This window comes from Lactuca serriola, chromosome 4, assembly GCF_051521515.1.
Source record: "Lactuca serriola cultivar US96UC23 chromosome 4, Lser_US96UC23_V15, whole genome shotgun sequence".
Lineage (NCBI taxonomy): Eukaryota > Viridiplantae > Streptophyta > Magnoliopsida > Asterales > Asteraceae > Lactuca > Lactuca serriola.
Genome location: NC_136411.1, coordinates 161,265,975 through 161,276,349, shown reverse-complemented (window position 1 = coordinate 161,276,349; position 10,375 = coordinate 161,265,975). Strand labels below are relative to the sequence as shown.

Sequence of the window (10,375 nt, the reverse complement as noted above, 5' to 3'; positions counted from 1 at the left end):
AATAAAACTATCAATAAAACCAAGAAGTACAAATATATAAAATTAAAGATAAAAAAATATTTGATAAGAATATATATTTATTCACATTCAACTAAGCTTTTCATGGTTAATAAAATAATCATAAAAACATATATTTTTATTACCGTTATATTCATTTGTGAATAAATGATAACTTTTTTTTTCTAGAAAATTATAAAAATAGAAAAACGTCATTTTGAAGCCCTAAACAGTCCCATATGGCTGAAAAACATCGTATGTCACGACAAAGCTATGAGTTTTGTAAATCACACAATTTTACATCAAACATGTGAATTTCGTCCAATTCTGAGACTAAACTTCATTGCGGCAATTTTTTGATGATGCCACTAAGTTTTCATTTCTACTAGTGATGACATCATCATGACATATTATTTTATTCATATATGAATAAAGTTTAGAAATCATTACGACATATTTAGTGATGATGTTACTAACTTCAATCTAGGGGTGAGAATCGGTTCGGTTTTTTGGTTTTTCGGTTTCCTCGGTTTGAAATTTTTTTTGCCCAATTCAAAAACTGAACCAAATTGAATTCAAATTCTCTAGACCAAACCAAAAATCGAATTCTAATTCGGTTTGGTTCGGTTTGAAAACCGAGTAAACCAAATATTAACTTAAAAATTTTGAAACATAAATTAAAATGTTTTTAAGATAAGAAACCTAAAGTTGCAAACAGAAAGATCTAAAGTTTATACAAAATGATCCAAAGAGTAAATGAGTTAACATGATTTTTACTTTATAATTAATACTTTTATTTGATATAAAATATAAAATATTTTTTTTAATCAATTAGTTTATGAAATTCGGTTTTTTCGGTCTGGTTTGGTTTACACTTCATGAGATCGAAACTCGAACCAAAAACCAAATTCACAATTCGGTTTGGTCTCAGATCAAACCAAAAACCAAATCTGAATATGGTTCGGTCTGAAATTGATTTCGGTTCGATTTGGTTTTCGGGTTTTTCGATTCCGGACCAAATAATTCCCACCCCTACTTCAATCCCACTAGTAAAAACCTCATTTTAACATGTTATTTTTATTTATTTGAGTAAACTATACATGTTGATTTATTAATTTGTGAATACAACATTTATATATAAACATAAATAATACAATATAAAAATTGGTTTGTGAATAGTTTTTTTGTAAATTGTGACAATATTATTTTACATGTAAATTCAACATTATACTAAGACAAACAAGATTGCATTGGTTAATGAATATCATTCACGCTTGAATTTAACACAATAAAAAATGATGAATATATTAAATTGTATAACATTTACACATGAATAGAAAAATATATTGTATTCGTCTATGATATCTTCTCATTTATGACAATCAAACGTAAACCATTGAGATATGAAGTAATCATTGATTGAAATGTTATTAACTTGTTGATTTATAATGATTCCTAACAAACATGCGAATACACATAAAAAATATCAATAAAAATATATTGTTAGTTCATAATAATATCGATATATCACATTCTAATTATTATATTTTATATTCACACATGAAGGTATAAAAATATGAGAATATTATGTGATATATGTTGTTTATATTGTATATCCACATGTAATATTACAGGGTATACTCACATATGAATATTACATGGTATATTCACATATGCATATTATATGGTAAATTCACATATGAATATTATATGGTATATTTACTTGTGAATATTACACATTATAGTCACATCTGAATATTGCATGGTATATTCATTCATAAAAATTATACAATATATTCACATATGAATATTATATAGTATATTCACTTGTGAATATGACACACTATATTCGTATTTAAATATTAGACGATACATTTACTTGTGGATATTATGTAATATATTCATTTGTGAATATTATATGGTATATTCACTTATGAATATTAGATGGTATCTTCATATATCAATATTAGATGATATATTTACTTATAAATATTAGATAGTATATTCATAATTGAATATTACACAGTATATTCACCTATGAATATTATATAATATATTCATTGTGAATATGACACACTGTATTCATATTCAAATATTAAACGATGCATTCACTTGTGAATATTACCAAGTATATTTAGTTGTGAATATTTAATGGTATACTCACTTATGAATTAGATGGTATCTCCATATGTGAATATTATATAGTATTACATGATATATCACATGCGAATATTACATGGTATATTCATTTGTGAATATTAGATGATATATTCACTTATGAAGATTAGATGATATATTCATATGTGAATATTACACCGTATATTCACGTATGAATATTACAAGGTGTATTCACAAATATATATAATTTTTATATGTTATTGACATATGAATAATATATAAACTTGCATATTTGTTTTGTGTTTTAATAATCATATATTGATTTAGGTGTGAAAACATATTCATATGTGAATATTACGTGGTAATTTAGTTTATGCATTTCATCAAACAGTTAGAGTGCATATAAGTTAGTTTTTATAAATATGGTTAAAAACTTGATACTTTGACTATTTAAACTTACAAAATAGTAGACCGATAGAGAATTATATGAACTTTTTCAAAAAAAAAAACTTATTTAATGTTTATCTAACCTTATTTCAAAGTTTTGTTTGATGATCAATGTTGAACGAATGATGTGAAGTGGTTGTGTTGTTAATTATCAATGATGTTGATCTAATGGTGTTGGGAGTATAATTAATCGCAGATGTTGAATATATGCTCGTATTCAAGCAGAATTGAAGGTTGGATTGAAAGTACCAAAAACAAATTTTTGTTATCCGTTGTTGAATGATGTTGATAAACATGTGAGTGATGAAGACCGATGATTGATTAACGTTGAATGATGTTGGTCGAGGGTTTAGTTGAAGTAATCTAGATGATTGTTGAAGGTTGGAGAAATTTGGAAGATGGACGATAGATTATGAATTAATTTGAACTGTTATCTGCCTTGAAGGTTTAATTCTTATATCATATTTACAAGTTTGTCACCGTGTCTTTTATGCTTAGATACTAACTAAATGATTGACTGAGAATGATTTCTCTATTCTCAATTTTTTTTTTCAATTGAACCCTCACACACACATACACACACACACACACACACACACATATATATATATATATATATATATATATATATATATATATATATATATATATATATATATATACCTCCTTTGTCTCAAATTAATTGTCTATTTTTACCTTTAAAGTCTTTTTTCTTCAACATTGACTTTAAATATTTTTATTTGTGTTATATATTATTTGATGAAACTTATAACAATGAAAATACATTTAAAATAGTATCTATTCATATATTTTAAGTATTATATATAAAAAACAAAAATATTTAAGTTCAAAATTGAAAAATAAATACTTTAAAAACCAAATGTGCACAATTAATTTGGAAAGATGACGGTATATATTAACAAGTTAAAACCGACTAATGAGTCGGCTGGAAACCATTTAGGGCAGCCACTCAAGTAGTTATGGTGGTATTGCTTTGGGTTACTTACATTTTTATCTAGTTTTAAGTGTTTATTAATAAGCGTATGTCTAGAAGGATGAAGAATTGAAATAGTCTTTTTTTTTTTTCTTCTTTTAATATATGTATTATATTCTTCAAAACCTTCAACTGTCCTTTGTTAATTCTCCTATTTTATAGGGCTTTCAGTTTTTTTTAAGAATTTAGAACTTGTTTAAACAAAAGACTTGATCCAATCAAAATTGGTTTAATGATTTATTGTAAATTTACAATTCAAACCTTATTATTGTATGATTTTAGTTGTTTCAAGATTTGTATTTGGTTTATTTCTAGATGAACAATATTTTAAAGGGTCGCGACACACCTTTGTTGCCCGTTTATCATTACGTTTATATAAAATTTTTATTAATATAAATGAGATAACAGTATTTTAAATAGTTTGTTTATAGATGAATTAATATGCGGGTCCTCACTTGACTTTGACAACCTGTGTGAGAGCTATTAAAATACAGAGAACTTTGTAAATGTCATGGTCAACAAAACTTTGTCCTTTGAGAGATATGGGTCCCATTAACACGTCTAAGATTTTGAAGTTTATGCAACTTCATTTTGTTCCTTTTATAAATTTTCATTTATTTAATAGTTTTTTTAGATGAAAATAAAATTCTCCTTGAGTTTTGACATCACACGCTAAACTTATTGCTATTATTAAATATGAAAAGGTGGACTGTAAAGTAGAGGCGAGGAAATTCACAGTATTGCTAATTTTATTTAAAATTAATAGAATAAATTATAAAAAAAATCCTTGTGTTGATAGAAAGTTATGGCTCCAATCTATTAGTTTTGGGTCATTTTAGTGTCAATATTGTTTACCACTAAAAGGAGTATAAATACAAAGGGATAACATAATTACAAGAACTATACAAGGTAAATTGACTAATCAAATAAGCTATACAAGGTAAATTGACAAATCAATTTATCTCCAATACCCCCCCCCCCCCCCTCTCAACCGCACGGCTGGCGGAAATACTCGTAACTGATGACGAATTGTCTCAACGAGCAGTCTCGGTAACGGCTTTGTGAAGATGTCGGTCACTTGAAGTTTGGTAGGAACAAACTTTGTGTGTAGTTTACCGCACAAAACAAGCTCACAAACAAAGTGATAATCAATATCAATATGTTTAGCTCGTTGATGAGCTATCAAATTTTGGCTACGAAAAATGGCACTGAGATTATCACACAGTAAGGTTGGACGTTCAGATGACATTGCCTTTAAGTCACACAACAAATGAGAAATCCAAATAAGTTCGGCAGCGGTGTTGGCCATAGCCTAATAGTTTGACTCGCAACTACATTGGGAAACTATTGGTTGCTTTTTCGCACTCCAAGACACTAGATTTCCACTAAAAAAGATTGAATAACCATAGATAGAACGTCTAGTTTCAATGCAGCGAGTCCAGTCAGCATTAAAGTAGCCAATGAGCATTGATTTTTTTGGACACGAGAATTGGAGACCATGAGTAAGAGTGTCCTTGACATATCTCATGATCCTTTTTACCAAAGTAAAATGTTGATCTGTTGGAGAGTGGAGAAATTGACTTGCTTGATTAACGGTGTATGATAGACCTGACCTTGTTATAGTCAAATATTGAAGAGCTCCAACGAAAGATCAATATAAAGTAGGATCATGAAAGAGATTGTCGTTGGTTGTGAAGACATCGTTAGTTGAAAGAGGCGTGCCAACAAGTTTCGAATCAAGAAGACCGGCCCGACTTAGAATATCATGAGCATATTTACTTTGGCTGAGGAACAAACCATTTGATGTATAACAAACTTCAAGGCCAACTCTTTCAAAAAAAAAAAAAAAAAAAAAAAAAAAAAAAAAAAACTTCAAGGCCAAGGACGTAATTTAATTTGCCTAAATCTTTAATAGCAAATTCAGTGTTTAAACCAGTGAGGAAACGTTCAATAGATGGCTCATGATTTCCGGTTAGGATGATGTTATCAACATATACCAACAAATATAAAAGAAACGTTCTACTGTGAAAGATAAAAAGTGACGTGTCGGTTTGAATGCATTTAAAACCTTGGTTGACTTAAAACGTACTTATTCATTGAAATCAAGCCCTTGGAGCTTGTCGAAGTCCATAAAGAGCTTTGTTTAAACGACACTGGTGGTTTGGATGAAGTTTATCAACATATCCCAATGGTTGCTCCATGTATACCGTTTCACAAAAATGTCCATTGAGAAACGTATTATTAACATCAAGTTGATAAAGATGCCAATGATTTGTTACCGCCAGAGAAAGAACAATACGAACTGTTGTGGCTTTAACAACAAGATTGAAGGTATGAGAGAAATAAAAACCAGGAACTTGTGCAAAACCTTGCGCCACAAGTCGTGCTTGATGCCGGTCAATAGTTCCATCGACATGATATTTTGTTCGAAAAACCCACTTTGACCCTAATACATTTACATTCGGAGGTCGTGGAACAAGAGTCCACATGTTGTTTTGATGGAGCACCTGGATTTCTTCAGTCATGGCATGACACCAATGTTGGTGTTTGGAGGCCGATTTATAACCCTTGGGTTCCTTAGCAGCGAACAAAGCAACATGCAAGTTGGTAGGAGAAATGGCAAGAAGGTCAAAAAGGTGACGAGGTTTGATAATGCCTGCTTTACTCCTAGTGATCATCGGATGAATCTTAGATGGTAAAGGAACTGAAGTTGTGGAATTAAGTCGGTTAACATGTTGCGATGGAGAAGAAGATGATTGGGAGGAAGGTGAAGTTCAGGGTGGGGAAGTTCGTTGAGTGTGTATTGGAGTAGTAGCTTCAACTACAGGAGGTGTTGATCGTAAGGGAATATCGTGCAAACAAGAGGAGCAAGGCATGTTGGGTTGAGTTGAGATGGATGGTTTGAGGTTTGAAGATGAAGGTTCTATTTGATCAGGTGGGAGATGAGGTAATTCATCCGAATAAGAGCATAAGAATAAAGTAGCAAGATCATTGATAGTTCTTGTCCTTGCAAATGGAAATGAGGTCTCATCGAATTTTGCATGTTGAGTGATGAAGACCCGATAGGTGTTGGGATCCAAGCATTTCTATCCTTTATATTGTGTGCAATAACCAATAAAGATACATTCAATGCTGCGTGTTACGAGTTTGTGCTCTGAGTATGGCCTCAAGTAAGGAAAAACCCGACATCCAAAAATTTTAAAATTGTTTTAGTTTGGCACCGAATTAACAAAGAACTTTGAATGGAGATTTGTTTTGTAACAAAATGGTCGGGAGATGATTAATAACATGAACCACCGAAGAGAAAGCATCCACCCAAAAAGTTGTTGGTGCATTTGCACCAAATAACATGGCAAGACCCTTTTCGGTTAGATGCCAATGCTTTCGTTCTACTCGTCCATCTTCTTGTGGAGTGTATGGACATGACATTTGATGAGGAGTACCATTATCAAGAAACAAATTTTGAACTCGATTGCATAAGAATTCGGTGCCCCCATCAATTTGAAAAACCTTGAGTTTGCTCTGATACCATATTAGTATTGGGTAATTTTCACTGTCAATATTATTTACCACTAGAAGGAGTATAAAAAGAAAAGGGATACCATAATTACAAGAACTTTACAAGTTAAATTGACTAATCAAATAAACTATACAAGATAAATTAACTAATCAAATAAAACTACTTAAGTAAATGATTTATCTCCGATACAATCTAAAAGGTTTTGTTTTAGACTTTTAGTAACAATTAAGTATGGAAGTTGCTTGACCTTCCGTCACTCATCGTAAAAACGTGATCAGTTAAAGGCCAACACGTACCTCACATACTCACATGAGGGTAAATAGACATTTTCTTGATCTCTCCTCCTTACAGCTACCATGGATATAGGTAATTGTGTATTACCTGATGACAAAGTTTGGAGTTTAAAGAAGATAAAGGGTTATGTGGGTCGATTGAGGACATTGTGGTTTGTGGGGTCCTTTCTATGGGAACTTTCAATGGCGACTTGCTTCATCAATGACGAGTTTAGTATATGTTAAGGTGGTTCCTTTGACCAACCTAATTCATAGAGATTTATATAACAAAAAGTGACCTACCTTATAAGTTTTAAAGGAGCTACTTTAGTCAGAAAAAACCAAAATTTCATACCTCAATTTTAAAGGCCAACAATTCATATCTTATTATTTGCTCAAATACCCAATCTATTTAAAATAACCCATTAGACAATAGACCATTAAAAATTGTAATTAAACAAAAGAATTTAACTTTATTTTTTGAAGTACGGAGATTTGAAACAATATTGATTTTGCGATTAACGTCCTCAACGCTTTTGGCGCCCTCAACCAAACGACTCCTATCGTCTGCTAGGTCGCCTCCTTTTGACTGGCGTCGCGTCGCGTGACGCCCAGGCTCACATTCCAGCAGGTTTATACAATTATCAGTTCGCAATTATACTACTTTGGTATTTTGTTTAACATCTTTGTAATTTTATTTATTTATGTTTAGTAGTTCACTTAATGAATTTCCGTGTTCATTGTTATTTATTTTCCGATTGTCGATTAACAGGGGGATATTTTGTTTATTTGTTAAATGACAATTGTTTAATGTTTTCAAAATTCCAATACCTTTATTATTTGATTCACATGGGGCGATTTTGTAAAATATTTGACCATTTGCCAATTGAATTTTCATTTTTTTGGTTTTTGTTTAATACATTAACTACATTCACTTGATCACTTCCAAATTCCAAGCCTTTGATTCACCTTTCACACTCACAGTTACGAATATGTCAATGATTTTGGAAATTAATTATTTGGTCTTTGCTTAAGTACATTCACTTCCAAGTTCCATAATTGTTGATTTGATTTCCAACTGTTTGTTTGTTTAAAAAAGTAGAATCAGCTCGTATCTTTTAAAACGAAATATGAAAAAAAATATTAGAAGAAGGTAATTCCCAAAATAAGCATATGATTTTTTCATATATAGTTCGTAAGAACTTTCAATTTTTTTTTTCTGTTTATAAGATATTTAAATCTTTTTTCATTGTTTAAACAAAATCAAGAATGTAAATTTTCGTTACTAAGAACATTTCTTTTTTGCTTATACAATCCAACCCGCTACTAGTATTTTTGACTTTTACATTTCTGTTGGTTTCACTTAAATATTAAACCATGTGAGTTTTTTCTCTAGACTCGTCACTGTGTTTCATTACCCATTTGATTTGGTGGTTTGGGGTTGTACTCAGCGGTAGAGACTTCATCCTATGTTTTTGTGGCCTCACGGGCTCAATCGTGTGTGTTACAAGGTCACATCTTACGAGATAGCGACATATATGGTATGTTTTATGATTATGTTTGTGCTTTGTCTTGTATTAGTGATTCGATTATGGGCTTTGACTTCAAAGGTTTCACTAATAAGGACACCATCCCTCCAAAAGCCCAACATTCATTGACGAGTGTCCTTTTTAGTAAAATTGTCCAAGACATGGAAGTTCACCTCGACATGACTATTAGCAAGAAAGTGATTTGGGAGTGTCTAAGGGCACCACATGCTCAGGATCTTCTTATGACTATTCTTACTGATGGTCTTGGCCAACATATGTTGCTAGTGGAGTATCATGTTATTCTAACGTATTGCCTTCTGACCCCTTTATTTTCGGTTGATGAGACATGTCATGTTTGTTACAAGGCATGATTGGACTCTTTTAGGGAGTATGCAGTTCATTGTAGAGAGCTCCCTGGTTTCAAGTACCAACACGATCTGGTAAGGGATGTTTTTTTTGACATATTTAGGCATGTCGGAGTTTTTGCCAAGAATGAGGCACCAATGAACTTTCTGACTGAAACGTTGGAAGGACGTTCAACACTTAGACCAACTAAAGTTTTAGTTTTTGGATGGGCTGGAGGGAAGCATGCATGTGTGGATCTAACAGGGGTTTCCCCTCTTGCAGGCTTAGTGTAACGTCCCAAAAATATGAGCCAAAAATTTCATTTTTAAAAACATATTTTTAGCGAACCTTAGAAATAAAACGTTCACTGATCATATCATTTCATAAAAGTTATCGCATGTCTTGAAAAACATTTCATAAAAACATAATAAAGTCAGAGTACAAATTCCCAGGAGGATCTCATAATGCGGAATACAAGGCGTGTGTGTGATGGGCCGCTACCGCGCCAGCTCCTTCCCCTTCGAAGAAGAGGTACCTGAAACCAAAACTGAAAACTGTAAGCACGAAGCTTAGTGAGTTCCCCCAACATACCACATACCATACAATCACATATCATACATACTGCCGGACAATTCTGGGGTGCCCGACCTACCCGGTACGGCCATTCTGGGGTGCCGACCTACCCGTGTCAAGCCGTTCGGGGATGCTGACTACCCATGTCAAGCCATTCTGGGGTGCTGACTACCTATCGGTCCTGACAACCGATCCTAGGGGACTATTTCACCCCCTACTGCTACTGTCACATATATCATAACATAACATATTATCAGACATATCTACGGTGTCCGATCTACCCTTCAGTCCTAACGACCGAACTTGGGGACTATTCCCCTCCTACTACCACTATCACATATAACATATCATGCCAGCATATAAACATATCATCACATACTGTCAGACATATCTGGGGTGTCTGACCTACCCTTCGGTCCTAACAACCGAACTCTACTATTATCACATATACATATCATGCCAGCATATAACATATCAGGTAGTAGCAAACTTAGATGATATCACAAAGACAATCATCTAACATATAACTCCTACTGGTGCGCCGACATTGTGGCCATAGACCCACCGCTACTGGAAGGTA

The 10,375-nt window shown here is 32.3% G+C and overlaps 1 pseudogene; it reads right to left on the bottom strand.

Moving 5' to 3' along the window:
* Positions 1 to 5,373: 5,373 nt before the first annotated feature.
* Positions 5,374 to 6,081, bottom strand: LOC145098960 (putative mitochondrial protein AtMg00820 pseudogene; annotated as a pseudogene).
* Between the last annotated feature and the right edge of the window lie 4,294 nt (positions 6,082 to 10,375).